Raw genomic sequence first — 6,879 nt, forward strand, 5'->3', positions numbered from 1 at the left:
CAAACTGGCTTTTCAGTAAACTTGCTTCCATATTGGTTGGATAAGACAACAACAATTAAACTAAGTGGGAAGTGATTAAAAGGCTTTAGGTATCAGTTACATATTTTTCAAAGCCAAATATGTACATGCTAAGGAAAGAAAACAGAAGAGTCAATCTTGTAGTAATTTAATATTGTTATTAAAACTTTAATGTATCCTATTCTTTAACATTTGGTGTTAATATAAAATTACTTGGCAGTGCTTGACATTTGAAATAAACATTTTTCTATTGTTTTATTTGCAAGTGGTCCAATTAATTTTACTTAGCTACAGTTTGGTCATCAATAAGTCAAGTGAATTCAAAGACTATTAAATTGTTAGGTTCCCAGAGAAATTAGCTCGCTTTAAAGAAGACTAGGAGGTTCTTAAAGTATAAACTCCCAAAACAAAATCTGAACCTGTTTTTAGTATGTCTTCTCATATATAAAGCATTTAATCTCTGTAGATAAATGCTAATATATTTAAAAAGCTAATCTTAAAAAACAAATACCAGAGTATGTGAGGTTCCATTTTAAAGTGTTTGAGAGAGAGAAGTATCAGTTGTAGGTAAAATTAGAAATGCCTTGAAAGTAGATAGATGCCTGTTGATCAAATTCCATAAACTAAATCTGTGTTTTTGTTTTTAAAATTTTAAGAGCTGGCATAAATCTTATATATTATGAATAATTTAAGCACTTTTGAGTCACCTGCAATATAGTTTCTTCCAATTGTCATCAATATAAATGACCTTAAAATAAATATTTTTTATACTTTTATTTCTTGGGTGGAATAGCTATTTTAAAATGCCCAGTGTGGCTAAAACACATATCTATAACGCATGACTAAAGATCTTGTATTTCTCTAGTTGAGAAATTTTAAGGATCTATCTTTCCCTTCATAAAAGACCATTTATTTCCACTGAAGCCCTTTACAATATAATTAATTCAGAGTTTAAAATTATTAACATTTAGTAATAATTTTTAATATTTTTATTCTTGCTATCTCTGCAGGCACGCACTTGGTGTTTTACTGTCTTGAAAACATTCTTATTTATTATGTATCACAAAGGGAAAGAGAAATGTGGAGTCTTAATAGCAATCACTTGCATGGAAAGTGGTGGTGTGAGGTATCATGATATTCTTCCTTAAATTTAGCTGTCCCTAATCACAAATTCCAGGATAAAACAATATAATTTTAGTGCATTTCTCCTCATCAGGAATGTTGGAGGTGCATTTTAAGTTTAAATCATCAATGCTAGAATGACCAAATTGCAGACTAATTGTTTCCATATTATACTTAAAATGATTTTTAAAAATGAAAAAGATGACAATATACAATCAATGCTATTTAATGTACCTCTGGGCCTACTCTTCTACAAATTGTAGCTTATCAATTTTTCTCTGTCAAGCTTGAACTAATGTAAATAATTGAAATAATGTAAAGTTATATTTTCATGTTTTTATAGATACAACATGACAAGAATACATAAATGTAAGAGTATTTCAACTATGGATAATGTTGATTGGATAATGCACATCTCAGTTACAAGCAGTAATCATAGTATAATATCCATGTAACGGTGCATCAATATATTGTTATATAAATATATATGTGTGCATCAAGTGAAATGTGGTCAAACAAGAGTGATGACAGCTGTCTAAAGGTTTTTTTATTCATTTTATATAAAAACTGTTATGGAAAGACCAAAATGTTTATGAACTATTCTTATGTAAATTTACAACTGTCCTTTACTGTACTTTTTTGTTTACAGTATATGGTACCTTATTTTCTGCTGTGTTAAGTGGGTGTCAGGCTCCAAGGAGACATACACTTTCTACAACTTCTATTGAAGATATTGGAATTTCCAATTTTTCATGTGTACTATGTCAGAAAATGCTTTTGATTTTATTTTTAAATCTAACATCGGATGGCTTTTTCGGATGTTGTAAAAACTTCAGTCATACATAAAACATGTTCTTAAAAAAGACAAAGATCTTTATTTATTTTTATGAGATAGTTCTTAAAACTAATAATAATGAGAAACAAACAAAAAAGTACTTACGTGTAGTTCCAAGCAAACCCAGCTGTTTCTACTCAACAAGGACCTCCTTTGCTCAGTGTATACATTAGCATGATACACTTGTAATAAAGTAGAAATAACTTTTTTAGCTAAAATCATTAACATTTTCAACATTCCAAGCTTACACTCACTAAGTGTTTAGGGCATATGTAGAAATATAACTATTAATTTTGTTCCTCATTTTGCACTGTGTTTTATCAGCTCAGCTGCTGTTATAACCATATCGAAGAGCAGAAAAGTAACTTGCTTTAAAAATTCCACAGTGTAACACATTTCCAGGCATACATGTTTCCAAAAAGTGTTCATTTCTTATTTTATTGAAGAGAGTACTGATGAGAAACTAAAAATCTTGCAACTTTGTCTTTCTACAAAGATGATCATCTTAATATTTAGACAGTGCTTTAAGATATATTCTAAAATTAAGCCATTTTAGTTCCTCAAACTTGCACATTAAAATTTCTTGTATAAAATTTTGCAGTTTGAATATATTTAATGTTTCAAAATTGAGTGTACTAATGCTCTGCTTAAATATACAGTAGTCTTAACATTCTGCAATCATAACTTTGCAAATGCTGTAAATATCTTGGTGGTCATGGTAATAAATAGAGCAAATGAAGAGAAGCATTAACAACATAATAACCCTACAGGATGACTTTAATACAACACGTTGACAATACCATTAAAAAAACATTATTGAAAATAATTAGAAAACTATACAATGTGATTTTCTTCCCAGTTTTCTATTTCCTATCTCATCATATCCTAGAGTTATCAGCCTAGGAAATATAAACAAAACTGAATACTTTAATGCCTTAAAAGGTATGTGTGGGTCTTTAAACCTGTTTTAGACTGGGTAAGAGTTTATTTATTAGAGAGCCTGCAATTCTGTTGTGTATAATAAGGTGCAATTCAGGTAAATATTCCATTTTCCTCTAATTGAAATGAAATGAGTAGGTGTATAGATTGAATTAGTTACACATATTCTATATTGCCGATTTTAATTGATGATGTAAGGTTTATTAGTAATATACTATGAACTTTAGAGAGTTTATTGGTTAAGTCCCACAAATTTTATATGAAGTCTTTGTTGTTGTTTAGTAACTATGTCTTGTCTGACTCTTTTGTGACCCTATGGACTGTAGCCACCAGGCTCCACTGTCCATGGGATTTCCCATTCAAGAATACTGGAGTTGGTTGCCATTTCCTTCTCCAGGTGTATGAATTCTAAATAAGCTTATTAAAGGAAATCAAATGATATAAACATCTGCTTAAAAGTAGAGTACATTTCATGCAAAGTGTTCCAATGCTAAAAAATGATTTATTTTTAATCACCAGCATTAAACATGGGTAAGTATAAATGAATCATCATGATATTCTGAATGAAAATTTGGGGTTGCACTAAATGTTTTCTGACAGTTGTGTCAGATATTTTAAAAGGGATTCACCCTCATAATATGTTGCTTGGACTAGATCATGACATTGGGGATTCTATTAGGTACTAATCAATAAATTATACTTCTCTATTTCTGTGTTTCAAACAACTCATAGATATCATATGGCACTCTAAGTACATGAAGGTTCAAACATATTTACATAAAAATGAAGATATTCAAGCCCAGAGACTAACACAAATGACCAAATATCCAGTGCAAGTAGGAAAGTGCCTGGCATAAATCTAGATCATAAGAATTTTTGTGTTTATATATATATTTTTTTTTTTTCCTCCTTGCTTCACCATTTTACATTCTCTTCTTGTTCTTTTGCAATTTTTTATATATTATGCTTCTAATGGTAGCTATGTAAAGTTTCATTCATCTCACCTTTTGGCTTTTATTTCATGCTAACCCATCTACTTCTGACTTGAGAAGTAGAATCTTTCCTGAGATTTTACTTTGAGGTCACTTAGAACACAGTTCATTTTGTCAAAGTTAAGACAAGACAGTCTCAGAGTCTTCTTAATAACCACAAAAAAATGACTAAGAATTTCTAGAGTGAAGTAAAAATTTTCTGTCAAGCTGTATTTCTGCATCATGGGCATATTCTGATTCAATAATTGCAAATTTGTTATATTCCTCCATGTACAATTTACAGAATTTCTGTAGGAAAAGGAAGGCTCTTCCATCTTTAATATGTTTGCTCATCAGAATTCCTTCTTTAAGTCACTTTAGAATGAACGCAAGTCAATTTTCTATTTTAATTCTACCCTCGAGCATGTCCAGATTATATTTTAATTGTCTTTTTTCCCTACTAGGTATTCATCAGTTTTTCTATTTCAGAACCAAGTTCCTTTTTGGATATGCATAAATGCACTGTTACTTCATTGGATATGCCTGAATTCATCACAATTTGGTCATGTTTCTTTCTTTTTTTTCTTCCTTTTCAGGTTCATGTGCCAATTTCATTTTATTGTAAATTGGAATGTGGGGGAGTGGATTAACCACTTGGGAGGGAGTCAAAACCAGGATTCTAGCTTTTCCTGCCTTTGTTCACGTCTCCCTTGGTCTCTTGTCTTCTCACCTGAAGGATGTGGATGCTAGGACTCTCTCCTGGGATGATGAAAGGAAATGTAATATGATCAGTTAAAACATAAGGCAACATTTTCTCTTCTTTAAAAAGTAAAGAAGTGAGTTTATGCATTGGGGTTCCACTTGGTGCAGAAAAATCAAGTTCAGTATTCAGTTCCAAATTTTTTTTATCTCAAGACATTCACTAATTCTGTTATGCATTCATTCAGTTGAACAAGTATTTATTGAATGTATCTTGAATAAATAGAAATTGAAGGAATGGTTAAACTGGAAACCTCTATTCTGATGATTAGGAATGATGTTTTCTTTAAAGCATGTGGAATTTGATCCATTTCAACTTAGAAATAATCTGAGTATGTGGATAACTCTGACAATTAAAAGTTATATCTCTGTGTCCAACAATTTTTAACTCAAGACATTCAAATTTAAATTTAAAGTAGATATCTGATAACGTTCATCAACAATCTCTTTAAATATTGACTCAAAATATTTTCCTTTCTCAAAAAAAATCTTAAGTTTCATAAATTGTGCTTGTCCATAAATTTGACAATCAATCAATATTTAGATCTCTATTTTCAAAGAGTAAGTCCATTAACAAATAACACAGTTTAGTAGTTCTAAATTGTTGCCATCTACATGATTATGGTATATCTCTAGAATCTGTTTCTTTGGATAAGAGTTTATTCAAATATCATTCAGTATATTTTTGGTCAGCAGCTAAATAGCATCTGACATTTAAACTGCAAAAAAAAATAATTGAAGAAAAAGTATTTTAAAACAAGCTGGTAATTTCATATCTACAAGCCTGTCAATTGAGAATTTATTCATAAAAATTCTTAAAATGAATGTTACTACTTAAAATTTTATTTAAACATTTACATTGTCACACCTAAATTCATTGAGGGTATTTTACTTCAGATGGAAAGTGTTTTGGAGGGATCTACACTTTTGTTGAATTTCCTAAATCAAAGAAAAAAATTTTTTTGTTTCATTTAGGAAGCTGTGTATTATAATCATAATATTTTAATTATCACTCCTTATATTACCAACATTAATAGATAAGAAAGACTATTAGGTAAGAATCAGAACCAAAATCGATTATAAATTAATGTATGCTTGTTTTCCATTTTTCTTCTTCTTTTTTTTTTTTGAGATAATATAATGCAGTTTAGAGGTTTTTTATGTAAACATCACCTTCTCCACTCCCCAACATCTTATTGTCAAGAATTTTGTATTACAAAAAGAAAAAAATGTGTTTATTTAAACTTGAAGCTATTGGGTATAGATGACCCGTATCTAAAAACACTTTTGTGTAAATATATATAGATTTACAAGGAAATAGCCTAATGAAAATTATTTGTAAGGTTGTTGAGATTCTTATGAAAATGGAAACCTGTAGTATTATGAGCTATATGTTCTTGCTTTCCCTGTGTCTCTCTTCCCCGCCACCATTTTTCCCTTCCTAAATTAGACTTGCCTGTTCTCTCAACTATCAGAGGACAATTTTATTGAAGTCTGAGTCATGAATGGCAGTCACATGTGACACTGAGTTCTATGTGATTCTGAGATGAGAGATAACATATCGACATTTACATAGCTGTCTTGAAAATGAGTGCCTTAGTTCTCAGTGAGGTTTGGTATAGATAATCAGTGTGACATTTGTCATCTTTATTTGGGGTTGTCTTTAAATTAAATGCACTCTTGAGTTTATAACTATACTTAGTTTGTATCTTAAATGCCTTTCAAGTCTGTTTTATGTGCATTATTCTGTCAGCTATTTGTGTTAAAGAGATAAGCATGTCTTTGTTCTTTTTTATTTAATATTGTTTGTGTTTCTGTGTTTGTGTATGTTCATGTGTGTATTAAAAATATTCCACATCCTCTATAGCATTTATTCTGCTAATTATTTATAACATTGCTAACATACCTTCAGAGTTTTTTTAACTCAAAAAATATTCAGTGGATTGAAATACATTATTATGGATATTTTAAAAGAGCTTTTGAAAGAAAAGCAGCTAGTAATTAGGACATATGAGTCAAAGTAACCAAATCAAGCCCCAAATTATACCTTGCTGTTTTTTATTTAAAATTTATTTCAAAGTATTTGATTCTTCAAAATTGAATTTCTAATATTCATACTTAGTTGTCAAAACATCTCCTGGCAGGGAAGAATTTTGGAGTCATGTTTACATGGTATCCATGTAAACATGTTTTGCATTTTCTTCATCAAAAAATAATAACTTATGGTGAATAAAA

General features: G+C 29.9%; 1 protein-coding gene across 3 annotated transcripts in view; it reads left to right on the forward strand.

The window, feature by feature from the left end:
• Nucleotides 1-2,568, forward strand: part of GRIA2 (glutamate ionotropic receptor AMPA type subunit 2) — a 178,705-nt gene extending 176,137 nt beyond the window's left edge. For all 3 annotated transcript variants that reach the window (XM_006078205.4, XM_025267967.3, XM_025267966.3), the window contains one exon: nt 1-2,568. This exon is cut by the window's left edge and continues 568 nt beyond it. The gene's annotated coding sequence lies outside the window, so the exon portion shown is untranslated.
• Nucleotides 2,569-6,879: the final 4,311 nt, after the last annotated feature.

This window comes from Bubalus bubalis, chromosome 17, assembly GCF_019923935.1.
Source record: "Bubalus bubalis isolate 160015118507 breed Murrah chromosome 17, NDDB_SH_1, whole genome shotgun sequence".
Classification (NCBI taxonomy): domain Eukaryota; kingdom Metazoa; phylum Chordata; class Mammalia; order Artiodactyla; family Bovidae; genus Bubalus; species Bubalus bubalis.